The sequence below is a fragment of the Heteronotia binoei genome, chromosome 9 (genome assembly GCF_032191835.1).
Source record: "Heteronotia binoei isolate CCM8104 ecotype False Entrance Well chromosome 9, APGP_CSIRO_Hbin_v1, whole genome shotgun sequence".
NCBI lineage: Eukaryota > Metazoa > Chordata > Lepidosauria > Squamata > Gekkonidae > Heteronotia > Heteronotia binoei.
Window position 1 is genome coordinate 101,602,290 of NC_083231.1, and position 15,498 is coordinate 101,617,787.

Below are 15,498 nucleotides of genomic sequence, written 5' to 3' on the forward strand. Positions count from 1 at the left end.
TAGTCACTAGCCCATCCCAAGGGCCCAATACACACTACATCAAGGGTGGCCAAACTGTGGCTTGTGAGCCACATGTGGCTCTTTCACACATATTGTGTGACTCTCGAAGCCCCCACTGCCCTATCAGCCGGCTTGGAGAAGGCATTTCTCTCTTTAAATCATTTTGACAAGCCAGCTGGCAGTTTGGAAAATAAATTTAAAGTTAAAGTTGCTTTCTTTCCACCCCTCTGTCCTCCCTCCCCATCTATTTGCCTTCCTTCCTGCCTTGCGGCTCTTATAGGACCCAAAGCAGCTTACATCATGCTCCTCTCCCCCCGCCCTCCCCCCAGTTTTATTCTCACAACAACCCAATGAGGGGAAGTTAACATGAGTGTCTGTGGCTGGCCCAAGGTCAGCCAGTTTCCATGGCAGAGGAAGGATTCAAACCCGAGTCTCCTGGATCCTAGTTTACAACGGCTACATCACACAGGCCCTCAGCCTCCAGTTACAGCTGCCTCTATCTTAAGGTGGTGGTGGATGAATACCCCCTCTAAACTGTGGAGTTTTGTGAACAAAAATTCTACTTCATGAGCTACTGGCGTTAAAGCTGTGAGCTACTGCATAAATTAGCTTGCTCTGGGGCCATTTTTCTTGAGCTAAGACAAAAATGTGTGAGCTGGAGGCGAAAAAGTGTGAGCTAGCTCACACTAACTCAGCTTAGAGGGAACACTATGATCAAGTGTGTTTGGGGGGGGGGGGTGAACAAACTAATGAGAATTCCGCACTAGACCTTTAATCCTGGTTCAACCCTGTCCCCAAACTGATTTTCTACACTAAAATAATAAAATCATAAACTCATAGAGTTGGTTTCTATGATTCCATGATTCAAATAAATTGGCATACAATATGGCAAATGGTCTGGGACCCTCATACCCATGGGGCTGCCCCTCTCCCCCCAGACAGCTTTGTTCATCAGAGCAGGGCCTTCTTCAGGGGCCACCCTGAGAAGGGGTAAAACCAACAGCTGCCCATCTGCATGCCTTCTCTGTTGTGGCCCCCATCTTGTGGAATGGCCTGTCCCAGGAGGTCAGGAAGCCGCTCCCCACACCCCGCCTCCTGCTTCTTCTAGGCAGCCAATAAACTTGCACTGTGCTAAGTGACTCACAAAATTTTGTATAGTACCAATATTTTGTCTTCAACTGTAAATTGCTTATGTTTTATCGTTTTATACCTGTAATTGAGATTGTTGGTTTTATTATGACTATTAGCCGCCTTGAGTCCGTTTTGGAATGGGCGGGATATAAATCGAAGGTAAATAAATAAAATAAACGAATGAATGAATAAATGTCAGTTTGGGGACAGGGCTGAACCAGGAGTAAAGGTCTAGTGTGGAATTGGCCTGTGACAGAATCCAGACAAGGTGAATCCAGGCAGGTTGGCAAGGCTGATGTTCTACTGCGTCACTGAATTGTAATGCTCCTGGGGTGTCAGCAAGAAAGGTGTGAAGTAAATGGTTCCATCCTTCAGCAAGTGAAAAAAATCTTTCCCTTCCCTGTCTGCCAGACTCTCCCCCACCCCAAGTCACTTTCCATATTTAAAGTCTTCTAGATCACCCGGAGCTTCCTTTAAATCAAAGTGGAGGACGTCTGCTGTCTTTGAAGTGGTTTGCTGAAAAGCAACACCAAGTTTCTAGGGTATATGCTGTTATCTCAGTGTCTACTGTTATGGGGTGGTAACTCCTTGCAGAGACTAAATGGCGTGCCATAGGAAGGGGGAGGGCGAGAGGAAAGACTTTGCTGGAAACTCAGGAAAGTTCAAGGAGAAAGGTAAACAACAGCATAAGCTGGAACAAGTCCTAATCACTAAGGAGGCATTTATGGTAGGCTGGGAACAGGAAGATTACAGGCTGCCAAGGGCTGGCCCAACCGCACCAGCAAGTTGGGCTGTTTCTCGGAGCCAGCAGGTGAGGCCGTGTGCAATCTGGGATGGGCACTGCAGGGACCCCTCCAACATCACAGAGGGGCAGCAAACTGTCCTGGGCTGAACCCTGTGGGCTACGACTGGGGGACCCACATTGGAATGTGAACAAATGGAGGGCAACAGGAGCCGTGTATGTAAACTGGTTCAAAAATCAGCAACCAAGAGAACCAAGGAACCAAAGAAGAAGAGAAGAGATTGTATTTATACTCCGCCCTTCACTACCCAAAGGAGTCTCAGAGCAGCTTACAATCTCCTTTCCCTTCCTCTCCCCACAACAGTCACCCTGCAAGGTAGGTGGAGCTGAGAGAGCTCTGACAGAAACTGCTCTTGAGAGGAGCAGCTCTGAGAGAATTATGACTCACCCAAGATCACTCCAGCAGTTGCATGATGTGGAGGAGTGGGGAATCAAACACGGTTCTCCCAGATAAGAGTCCACGTGCTTAACCACTACACCAAACTGCCTCTTTAGCATACCTGCCCCCCCAAAAAACCCCAAAATGCCAATTCAAAAGTGGCTGCTACCCAAATGCCATGTGTGAACTAGAGCTTCCTTCTCACTTTTTAAAACTGAGATGCAAACATAGGAACAAAATCCCCAAACAAGAAAATAACCACTGTCATAACTGGGGAAGAGAGAAAAGGCTTCAAAAGAAAGAGGCCAGAAGAAGCAGCAGCAGCAGCAGAGGAGGAGGAATTCCAGACAAAGACAGGGTTGCCAGCCTCCAGGTGAGGGCTGGAGATCTCCTGAAATTACAACTAATCTCCAGGCTACGTAAATTGCTTATTATTTATTTAAAACATTCATCCCACTTCTCCTGGAGAAAATAGCTGCTTCAGAAGATGGATTGTGTGGCATTACACCCAACCAAGAATCCTCCCCCACCCCTCAACCCCACTTTCTACCCTCATATCTCCAGGTATTTCCAAACTCAGAGTTAGCAACTCTATGCAATCACTCTTAAAGTCACCTATGCTATAACAGATAGATCAACCTCTTTCACCTTCTGCAAAGCATCGGGGAAATGTGTAATCTGCAGTCCACCCCTTCTCTGCTTATGCATGGAAACAGACATAAGGAACAGAGAAGACAGAGGGCTCCTGTGAATATGCTGAATAATAGAGGCCAACACAATATGCCAACACAAATGAGCAAGTTCCAACTCCCTAATTAGAGCAGGTAAGACAGAACACTTTCTCCTTCTTGCATTTCAATTTCTCTCTCTTTCCCTTCCCCTGGTTTGTCTCCACTGCAGCATACTGTCAAAATCAAACACCTTAAGGACTAATAAATATATTCCAGCATGTGCTTTCATGATTCAGAGCTAAGTTCATCACATGTCTGAAGTGTCCATCCAGAAGGCAGGCATATTGATATGCTGAGGTTTGTGGGAGGAGGGGGGGGAGTGGGGCATTTATAATTGCCCTAACCAGTAAAGCAAACCAGGATTTCATTTATCGAAACACTTCTGTCTCTCCTTTCCTCTTGGTTCAAGGATCACCTTTGAAACCATGGTTAAAAGTTGGATTGCCAACCTACCACCAAGAGCCAGTGTGGTGTAGTGGTTAAGAGCCATGGAACCTAATTTGGAGAACCGGGTTTGATTCCCCACTCCTCCTTCACATGAAGCCTGCTGCATGACCTTGGGTCAGACATAGTCTTTGAAAGAGCTGCTCTCTCAAGAACAGTTCTCTCAGAGCTCTTTCAGTCCTTCCTACCTCACAAGGTATTTGTGCTAAGAGGAAGGGAAGGCAACTGTAAGTTGCTCGGAGACTCCTTCAAGTAGTGAAAAGTAGGATATAAAAACCAACTACTTCGCCTCCTCCTCCTTCTGTTACAGTTGATCTCCAGACCAGTTCTCCTGGAGAACATGGCTGCTTTGGAGGGTGGATTCTAGAACATTCTACCGTGCTGAGGTCACTCCCTTCCCCAAACCCCCACCCTCCCAAGATTCCACCTCCAAAAACTCCAAGTATTTCCCAGCCTAAAGCTGATAACCCAAGCAGAGGTCAGTATGCAAAACAGCAGAGGACAATTCACACAAATTCAAGAATGTCAGAAGACTCCTGCAAGATCCATCTAATCCAGTTTCCAGCAACAGCCAGAGAGAAAAGCATTATAGGATGGAGAGTTGATGGTAAGCAGAACAGAGAAAGGAATCTTTGCCCTAATCATCGGAAGTGGTTTGGACATCACGTAACAGTGCAATCCTGAACAGAGTTATATCCTTCTAAGTCCATTGAAGTCACTGGGCTTAGAAAGGCGTAGCTCTGCTTAGAACAGTACCATTAAAGGTAAGGTAAGGTAAGGTAAATTTATTTTTATATCCCACCCTCCCCCGCCGAAGGCGGGCTCAGGGCGGCTCACAGACATGGAATACCATGATTTGGATAAAATACAATGTAAACAACAATTTAAAATACAATTCAGTTACATAAGTTAATTAAAATGAATAAAACAGGTGCTATAAGGTGCTATAGATCACAATCATGCATAAGATGGCTAGATGGCTACAGGTCAATTTAGCCAGGTTCTGTCTTAAAAGCAAGCTGAAAGAGAAAGGTTTTGCAAGCCCTGCAGAACTGATTCAGGTTCTGCAGGGCTCGCACCATCTCTGGAAGTTGATTCCACCATCAAGGGGCCATTACTGAAAAGGCTTGCTCCCTGGTTGTCTTCAGTCTAGCCTCTCTTGGCCCAGGGATTTTAAAAAGATTTTGAGAGCTAGATCTCAGTGCTCTCTGGGGAACATATGGGGGGAGGCGGTCCCTAAGGTAGGCAGGTCCTCGGCCATATAGGGCTTTAAAGGTAATAACCAGCACCTTATAGCGAACACGGTACACAACCGGCAGCCAGTGCAGGTTTCGCAGCCCAGGCTATACGTGTTCCCACCGAAGTAGTCCCACCAGCAGCCTGGCCGCCGTGTTCTGCACTACCTGAAGTTTCCGTGTTCGGCATAAGGGCAGCCCCATGTAGAGGGCATTGCAGTAGTCTAATCTCGAGGTGACCGTTGCGTGGATCACAGTTGCTAGGTTGCTGCGTTCCAAGAAGGGAGCCAACTGCCTCGCCCTCTTGAGGTGGAAGAAGGCGGATCTAGCAGTGGCAGCTATCTGGGCCTCCATTGATAAAGAGGATTCCAGTAGCACTCCCAGGCTCTTGACCCTGCGCACTGGTATCAGTGGCGCACCGTCAAAAGCCGGTAAGGTGATCTCCCCTCCTGGCCCGCCGCGGCCCACGCAAAGGACCTCAGTCTTCGCCGGATTCAACTTCAGCCCACTCAGCCTGAGCCAGTCAGCCACGGCTTGTAACGCCTGGTCCAAATTTATAGGGACATCACCAGTCCGGCCGTCCATCAATAGATAGAGCTGGGAATCATCAGCATACTGATGACAGCCAAGCCCGTACCTCCGTGCAATCTGGGCAAGGGGGCGCATATAGATGTTGAACAACATCGGGGAGAGAACTGCCCCCTGAGGTGGGTGTCAATGAAGTGGGTGTCTCTGAGACAGTTCCCCCCCAATTGCCACCCTTTGTCCCCGACCTTCGAGGAAGGAGGAGAGCCACTGTAAGGCTAGCCCCCGAATTCCTGCGTCGGCAAGGCGACGGGTCAGCAGCCGATGATCGACCGTATCGAACGCAGCCGATAGGTCTAGCAGCAGCAATACTGCCGAGCCGCCTCGATCCAGTTGCCGCCGGAGGTCATCCATGAGGGCGACCAAGACTGTTTCTGTCCCATGGCCCGGGCGGAAGCCAGACTGGCATGGGTCCAGGGTGGAAGCGTCCTCCAAAAAGTCCTGTAACTGCAACGCCACAGCCCTCTCAATAATTTTGCCCAATTCGGCCGGGTCTGATGTAGCTTTTTTCAGGAGAGGGCGGACCACTGCCTCTTTCAGGGGTGTTGGAAAAGCACCCTCTGAAAGGGATCGATTTATGATGTCCCGTATAGGACATCTTAGTTCCTCCTGGCAAGCCTTAATTAGCCAGGAGGGACATGGGTCCAGATCGCAAGTTGTGGATCGTGCAGTGCCAAGAATTCTGTCGAGAAAGGCAATAAGAACAACTGAATTTTATGTCTTCTCATTCAATACACAAATGCCTCTGCTTATATGTTTGAACTGTTACCTTCCATTTCAAAGTATCTGAGGAAGTGTGTATGACCATGAAAGCTCATACCTTGAATAAAACTTTGTGGGTCTTAAAGGTGCCACTGGACTCAAACTTTGTTCTACTGCTTCAGACCAACACAGCTGCCCACCTGGATCAATGTGAAAATGTATCTTTAGCAACCCAGTATGCCAAAGATATTTTATATAGAATTGCACAGCAGTTGTCTATGGTCTGTTCTTGATATCTTAGTTACCAACCAGCTAACCAAATAAGTGGAACAAAACTGATATCTAAGGTTGTACAACCCTCATGGACTCTTATCTCAGGCCGGCTGAGAGCTTCCTGGAACATTAATACATTTTGAACATGAGAAAATACCCTGGGAGAAAGGGTAACATATAATTTAGGTTGCACTTTTCAATTAGAAAGGCTCTTCACAATCTTTGCTGGCCCAGACATCTTAACCACAGATGAGAACTACAGATTTCATTCTCTCTGGATCACAAGGCTCCTTAATAGCAGCCCAAAATACTTTTCTGCACTCATATATTGTGAGTTCCACACCAGCCAATTCACCTATGGGACAGCTGTCTCCAACAGTTAGAAAGCAGCAGTATCATGGGGAAAAGAGTCACACAAGGGCTTGGTTACAATTTTTATTGCATTTGGTGAATGCCATGGAAACTGTATCTGACTAAGGGAGCTTTGACTTCTGAGAGCTCCTACCCCCCTGTCACATAGCAGAGGACCAGGAAAGACCTTCTACTAGCTGCTACCATTCTGGTAAGGGTCTGTATGCGAGGGCCCAGAGCACCTACCCACCCCGTCCTCCTTATTGGCAAACTCCTTCTATCTGTGACTGAAGAGACATGAGGACCCAGGCAGTATAATAACAACAGGATTATTATAAGTGCTCAAAACAAAAAGTGGTTTGTAATTTTTTTAGTGCAACAATGAATATAGAAACAGTAAAGGTTGGTACACAGAAATAAAAACCCTGACACAACTACATAACATTCCCTTCTAATCTCAAACCAACTCACCCTCCTTGGATGAGGGATCCCTCTCTGGCTGCAGCCCAACCTTTTCCAGAGAGAACCTTTCTACCTGCAGCCTTTCCAGAGAGAACAAGCCTGTCTGCAACTTGGCCTATTTATGCTTCCTCCAAGGTCCCACCACGCTTGGGCCAGTTCCTCCCCCCCTCCACAAAACTGCTTTCACCCAGTCAGAGGGACAGAAGGGATCTTGGTAGATGTAGGCCCTATAGCTACTCCTACACAGGCTTCTCTGGAGCCTGTAGGCCACACTAGGCCTAGAATCATGACACATGAAGACCAATGTGGCAACCAGGGCTTTTTTTGTAGCAGGAACTCCTTTGAATATTAGGCCATACCCTCCTGATGTAGCCAATTCTCCTGGAGCTTACAGTAGGCCCCATACTAAGAGCCCTGTAAGCTCTTGGAGGATTGGTTACAGCAGGGGTGTGTGGCCTAATATGCAAAGGAGTTCCTACTACAAAACTATTGCCATGGAAACTGATACTACTAAAACACACACACAATTCAAACATGGCCTTTGATGGCCAACAGTATAACATTACCACCTTTTTGCAGCTCCTTCATCTAAACGCCCTGGCCTGGATGGCTCAAGTCAACCCAATCTCATCAGAACCAGGAAGTTAAGCAGTAGGGTTGCCAATCCCCAGGTGGGGGCAGGGGATCCTTCTGTTTGGAGGCCCTCCCCCCGCTTCAGGGCCATCAGAAAGTGTGTGGGGGAGGAAAATGTCTGCTGGGCACTCCATTATTCCCTAAAGAGACCAATTTCCATAGGGAATATTGGAGAATTGATCCATGGGTATCTGGGGCTCGGGGAGGTTGTTTTTTGAGGTACAGGCACCAAATTTACAGCATAGCATCCAACACGTCTCCTCAAAACACCCTCCAAGTTTCAAAAAGATTGGACTGGGGGGTCCAATTCTATGAGCCCCAAAAGAAAATGCCCCTATCCGTCATTATTTCCAATGGAGGGAAGGCATTTAAAAGGTGTTCAGGCCCTTTAAATGGGATGCCCAGAACTCCCTTTGGAGTTCAATTATGCTTGTCAAAACCTTTCTCCTGGCTCCACCCCCAAAGTCTCCTGGTTCCACCCCCAAAGTCCCCAGATATTTCTTGAATTGGACTTGGCAACCCTTCTAAGCAGAGTCAGCCCGGTTAGCACTTGGATGAGAGGCTACCAAGGAACTCCAAGGTTGCAACACTGAAGCAGGCAATGGCAAACCACATCTGAACATCTCTTGCCTTGATGGCAGTTTCCACCACCGCTTCACCTAAACAACAATAATAAAGGGAAGTAAGACAGTAAAAAATCTGAACCAGGGCAGTGTTCCACATTTGAACTCAGTGATTTGAACTCAGGTCTTTACCGTTGTTTTCTGCCAAGCCCTATCCCACATAACTTGCTGATAACTCTCCAGCAGCTTTATGTAAGAACATAAGAACAGCCCTGATGGATCAGACCAATGGTCCATCTAATCCTGTCTGACACAGTGGCCAACTGGTTCCTCTGGAGGGCCAAAAACGAGGGCAAAGAGGCTGAGGCCTTCCCCTGGTGTTGCCTCCTGGCTCTGTGATTCAAAGGATTAGTGCTTCTGAATGTGGAGGTTCCCCTTAGTCACAGCTAGTAGCCATTGATAGACTTATCCACTATAAATCTATCTAATTCCCTTTTAAAGCTGTTAGGTACAGAGGCAGAATTCTGGACAAGACGGATGTCATTTGTTCTGATCCCATTTGACATTACTGCTATTTCCAACAAAGCACCTTAAGTCATAAGAACATAAAAGGAGAGGTACTGAATCAGACCATCTAGTCCAGAATCCAAATGCCCCAAGCAGGGTTCAGAGGGCAAAGTTTCCTGCTCCTGTGGGCCCCCACACTGGCATTCAAGAGGCTATTTTCATGGAGGTTCTATTTTGTCATCATGGCTAATAGCCAATGATGGATCTTGCCTACATGGATTCATAAAGTCCCCTTTTCAAGCCATTTAAGTTAGTTGTCAGCGCTACATCCTTTAGCAGCAAATTGTGTGCCCTGTGCTTTTCTCTGTCCTGAATTTACTGCTCATCAGCTTCAGTGGCTGAGTTCAAGAGGAAGTTAGAAGAGGAAGAAAAAGCTCTCTCCATTAGCTTTCTTCACCATATGCAAAAAATTCCTAAGCCTCTATCATGACTCCCACTTACCTATTTTTCTTAAAAGCTTCTTAAAAAATGTCCCCAGCTACTTAAACTTTCCTCATAGACTATCCATCCACACAATTATTTTGTTTACCTGAAATTTCCCAGCATTACAATATCCTTTTCAAAATGGACTAACCTGAATGGTACAAAATGTTCCAAACAGGGCTCCAGAAAGATATTTCAGTGCTGTCCGGTTTTATTTTCATTTCCTAATAATCCTGAGCAGAAAATCTGCCTTTACAGACCTGGTTTCAAGTTGAGGGGGGGCAGCTTAGGCAGAGAGTACTTGGGAGCCCCCTCCCAGCTTCTGTACTTCCCCTTAACCCTCTCCCAACCCACCTGCGTGCCCCTCTCTTACCTCTCACACATGCGTCCTTTCCCCACATGCCAAGTTCTAACCCCCCTCATGCTCCCAACTATACTGTTTCCCCCCAGTGCTTGTGTCTTAGAAATGGTGGGCGGGCTTATGAGTGAGCAAGATGGGAGAGAGAAGGGCAGGAGAGCTGCAACTGAGGGCCCAACCCAAAGCCTTGGCCTTCAGCAGCTGCCTAGAATTGCAGCATCCTGATGCCAGTGGCCCTGTGCCATTTTCAACACTGTCACGCGCTGAGGGGTCTAAATTGTGTGCATTTCCACAGCTCCTGCAGAGCATATGGGAGCCCAGTTCAGATGAGGGCCACCGTGGGAGGCGAGGGGGAATTAAGCCTTCTCCTTGGACCTGAAATAGCCCCACGAATTTACTGTTTGCCCCACTGAAGAAACTTACATCTATCCATACCCATATATATATATATACTTAACAGAGCACCTAACATTTTTAAATTATAATTTTCAGGCATGCTCAGTCAGTTCTGGTCAAGAGTGCAAGTTCCTCCCCAGCTTGGGCTATGTACTAATATCTGTTGGTGAGGCAGGATTTCCCCTATCATCTCCATCTGGTAGTAGGTGACAGGAAAGACCTCTAGTAAGATCCTGGAGAGTTGCTGCCAGTCTGATTAGACAATACTGACCTCGATGAACCAAGGGACTGGTTCGGCATGAGGCAACTCCATGTGTTCATCTGACATTCAGAGGTGTTTTGCCATTGCCTGCCTCTGCGTAGCAAACCTGAACTTCTTTGGTGATCTCCCATCTGTGTACTGACCAGGGCTGACCAAGTTTAGCTTCCAAAATCTGACAAGGGCCATCCTACACAACCATTAAAAGGTACAGAAGTCTACCACCAAACCCACATGTCATCCTAGCTCCAAATATGGAAGTGTAGAGTTGTCAAGTTCAAGAACTGGCTAGAGAGGTCAAGTTCAAGTAAGGTTCGGCCCCTTCCCAGCCAAGCCGGCTTGCCGGCGCTTAGGCTGGGGGCCGTCTTTGCCTCCCTGGAAGGAGGGAGGGGCGACATCACCCGATATACGGGTGCTTGTCTTAGGCGCGGAGCCGGGGCTATATAAGCCCCGGCCCCCGCCCACGCAAAGAGATGTGGTTTCATATCTGTCACGGACTCATCCTGTAGCCCCGAGCAAGTCAGTGTTCGCTTAGCCTCAGTTCTTATCTATAAAATGGTAATAATAAAAAGGAGCTTCCTCACTGGCTTCTTGTTAGAATTCACCTAATAAAAACTACAGGACTTTCTCGTGTAAACTCAGACACGGTGAAATATAGTTTTCAAAATCCAGAGGAGTACCCACATTAACCTACTGCAGTCTGATTAAATAACCTTGTAACACCTAATGACTCTCAGATGTATTGTGGCATAAGTATTCATGCCTTGGCATCCACGCTGCCAGATGCGTGATGTGATAACCACAGTGAAGAATATAACATGAGCACCAGGAGAAGGAGGAGGAAGATCGTTTTATAAAGGCAAACAATGGGAGAGATTATTGAGCAGACTAGAAATGAAACTGAGATCCGATCAAAAGAGTAGACGGCCCAGTGAGAGGAGGTGAGGCAATTCCAACTGGTGATGAATTGGAAAAACAAGAGGGATATGGTACACCCACTCTTTCACTGGGTGCTCCTTTGGTTTGCTGTCAATTTCACATATACTATGTGTCATCTGACCTCACTGCTAAAAATATCCCCCCACACACAGACACACACACTATTTATATATATATCACACTTGGGCCTACCGCTTTTGGCCCACTGAAGTTACTGTGGACTTTGGCCCACGAAACATCATGCCACGATAGAATTTGTTGGTTTTTAAGATGCCACAAGATTATCCTCCAGAGAACAAAGATAAAGCAAAAGGCACAGCGCTGGTTAGAATTTTTTTAATTAATGGGCAGCATTAAGAAAGGGGATTTCCCCCCTTAATAATTAATATTGCTTCCCAAAGCATCACTCAGAATACTAAAACGCACCTCCGCCCCCACACACACTGGTCTCAGGCCTGTATTATGAGGCATTATGCAAAACGGTTAAATCAATTAGTAGATTTATTTGAAAAGGAGGACAAAGAGTTTTCCGCTGCATGGAATCACAGAAGCCTTCCTCTCTCCGGCTTCTTAAAGAGCAGTTCCATTTCAGTGATAGCAAAATTCTAGCCTCTGCAATTCAAAAGGGACTAAAAATTACCCACTGGAGAGTTAAGCGACTATGCCAGGGTACGCACAAGACTGACTGAGTGACCTCTAGTGGGCAAGATTCTACCCAGCTTCCTAAGGCTGAGGAGATCACAGGTAGAAATGGTAAATGTACAACAATAACAAACCCGGCACAATCTATTGCACCACTTGTTTTGTAATTCAGTGGATTATTTAAAGTTCACTTTGGCGCAGGTATTTATTTTGCAATACAATCATAGCAGTGAGCATTTACGCAGCACTTTCAACATCCAAAACACCTGACATGTTTCCAACAGCCTTGCAAGGTAGGTCATCATCCCTATATTGCAGGAAACAGAAGGGAGAAAGAGGCAGCTGAGTAGTAGCACGATGAAGGCCAATTACTGAGCTCATAGCAAACTGTGTTAACCATGGCCAAATGTGTTAACATGATGGTTATTTTAATGGCATTATTTATGACTTATGTTTTATGTTCTTGTGACTGATTGCGATGGCCTTTGGCTGTAAGCAATAAACGCTATCGAGCTGTAGGTCTGTAGCAAAGGCAAGATTTTAAAACCAATCTTTCTAGCAATCATCTTCCACTCGATGACTTTATAGCTGCTTGACACATCCTGGTTTTATGTGATTTATTTAGGAAACATGTACATGACCTCTCCAGACTTGCTTTTAATTTGCACACACGAGTAAAACATTTTATAAAGCATCATTTGTACAACAAAAGCAAGCTCTGAACACCTTGCTTCTCTCCCTGGCACCAAGAGCTCTAGAACTACCAAGAACTACACCAGCAGAGTCATCCCATGGGGGAGGGAGATTTTATATATCAGAACAGGAGTGAACAAACTTTGATTTGGGAGCCACATGTGGCTCTTTCACACGTATTCTGTGGCTCTTGAAGCCCCCACCGCCCCATCGACCAACTTGGAGAATGCATTTAAAGTTAAAGTTGCTTTCTTTCCACCTCTCCCTCCCCAATCTATTTTCCTTCCTTTTTGTCTTGCAGCTCTCAAACACCTGATGTTCATGCCTTGCGGCTCTCAAACAACTAACATTTATTCTATGTGGCTTTTATGTTACACAAGTTTAGCTACCCCTGCATCAGAAAAAAAATATAAAGATAGACATCTCTAAAGATAAAGGTAGTCCCCTGTGCAAGCACTAGTCAATTCCAACTCTGGGTGATGTTACATCACGACGTTTTCATGGCAGACTTTTTTATGGGGTGGTTTGCCATTGCCTTCCCCAGTCATCTACACTTCCCCCCCCCCCGTAAGCAACTTCGGAAGGATGGAAGGCTGAGTCAACCTTGAGCCAGCTACCTGAACCCAGCTTCTGCCGGGATTGAATTCAGGTTGTGAGCAGAGAGCTCGGACATCTATAGGTGTTTGCAATTATCAAAACAAGGTTAAGTCATTAAGGTGCTCCTGAGACCCTTTTCCTTCTGCGGAGGTTGTCTGGAGACAGTGCCCATCATTTCACACTAGTGACACAACTGATTCACACAAATGCACACTGAGTGCATGTATCATACAAGTGCAGGCACTAAGAGACAGAGTTATTCCTCAGTGTTGGCTAGGTGCATATATGGTAGCATACACAGACTTTTCCAGCCACAGTTGTGTGAAGGCAGTTTCTGGTGGGTTGCCACTGCTGGCTGGCAGTAAAACAGCTAGATTCAAATCCAGTGGCACCTTAAAAAGGTAAAGGCAGTCCCCTGTGCAAGCACCAGTCTTTTCCAACTCTGGGGTGACGTCACATCACAACGTTTTCACAGCTGAGTTTTTATGGGGTGGTTTGCCATTGCTTTCCCCAGTCATCTACACTTTCCCCCCAGCAAGTTGGGTACTCATTTTACCAACCTCAGAAGGAGGGAAGGCTGAGTCAACCTTGAGCCAGCTAGCTGGACCCAGCTTCTGCCAGGCTCAAACTCAGGTTGTGAGCAGAGAGCTCAGACTGCAGTACTGCAGCTTTGCGATCTTAGAGACCAACAAAGTTTTGGGGGTTTGAGCTTTTGACTATGGAAACTCCCTTTGCTGGATACCTGCATCCAACATAGGGAACTTTGACTCTGTAAAGATGGCATGAAGTGACTCACTCACAGCAGGAATAAAAAAGCAAGTTATTCCGTTTAACAGAATTAATAAAGTCCACAGCATGTACCTTTTATGTCTACATAACATAAAAAAGATTTTAAAAGCCATGCTAAAGACTATTTGATTTAAAGTTCAGAAAGATCTGAGCCTGTAAGGAATCTAAAATTGTTAAATCAGATGACAAAGGAGGGGGAAGGTGATACTTCAGCATTCAAAATAAACAGAGCACTTTGGCTCACCGTTAACCCAAGGAACGCAGAGATTAATGTACATTTGAATGTCATAAACCCTTCTGAAGTTGGATGCAGCGAGGTAAAAATGCATGGGACGATATTATCAAAGTAGATCTAACCCACTCTCTTGATTATCTCTATAGGATCCCACCACCCGACAAGGATTTAAGACACCAGATGTTGCACTTTCCAGCCGTTTCGCAACCTTGAACCGAACTGCCCTGTGCTTGTTTTTAAACAGCTATTAAATCAGGAACTCCAGAACACCTAATGGGATTAGCAAAGACAGCCAAAAATTATCACGGGGGGGGGGGGGAGACAGCAAAAGTTTTTTTAAAGGCAGCTCCCCCTTGTCTATTTGCTCTTCTCCTTTTCTCCTCCCCGCCCCCCCTTCTCCAAAACTAAGTACTCTCTATTCTTTGCACTGTTGCACAACCAATATAAGAGTTGGAAGTATCTCGCATTTAAGAAACGGACTCTCACCTTCGTTAAAACAGCACAAATCCCGAGGAAAGGATGCCTTTTCCACCCCACCAGAAGCAGCGCAAGGTTGGGCGGGGGGGGGGGGGGCGCTCAGGGTCTTTCGCGCCCTCCCTAACCTGTTGGCGCTGCAGCAGCTGTTGAGGCTCCCACCTCATTTACACAACCAAAGAGGCTGGACTCAAGCGAAGCAGGCATTGGCTGCCCTGAAGCAAAACAGACAGCCGCCCCAGGAGATGCTGGCCCCGCCTCCTGAGCTCTGGACACGCTCGCTCCCTATGGAGGAAACCCCTCCTCCTCTTCTCCATTCAGAGACAGCCGAAGCGACTCCGGAAAAACCCGAAGATGCTAGTTCAATCTCTGCCCGCGAAGAGTGCGCTGGAACCCCTCGCATAGTAGAAACTTATTGGAGATTTCACTAAAAGGGTCTTCAATGCATACTGTATTCATCGTCGTCGTGATACGTTAATTGAAATATTTATATCTTGCACAGCTCTCACAGTGACTTCTGAGGCGATTGACGTCAAAACAAAAAACTGTAAAATAGTTTTTTTCCCCTTTTTTAATCTTATAAATTTGTATTTTCTTTCAATTTATATCATAATTTGTACAACAACTTATATAACAATTTGTACAACAGTTGGGGAGAGCACATTATAACCAATTGCGTTGCCCCATTAAGATATCACTATTGCAATAGAGATTGCATCCATTGAATTTTAAGTTCCCAACTTCCAGGTAGGGCCTGGATATCTCCCAGAATTACCACTGATCTCCAAGCTGCGAAGATCCGTTCTTCTGAAGAAAATGGCTGCTTGGGAGGGTG

At 46.3% G+C, this 15,498-nt stretch overlaps 1 protein-coding gene across 1 annotated transcript in view; it reads right to left on the reverse strand.

Moving 5' to 3' along the window:
- AFF1 (ALF transcription elongation factor 1) overlaps positions 1–14,840 on the reverse strand; it is a 209,882-nt gene extending 195,042 nt beyond the window's left edge. Inside the window, exon 1 of the mRNA XM_060247085.1 lies at positions 14,676–14,840. The gene's annotated coding sequence lies outside the window, so the exon portion shown is untranslated. The remainder of the gene's footprint in view (positions 1–14,675) is intronic.
- Between the last annotated feature and the right edge of the window lie 658 nt (positions 14,841–15,498).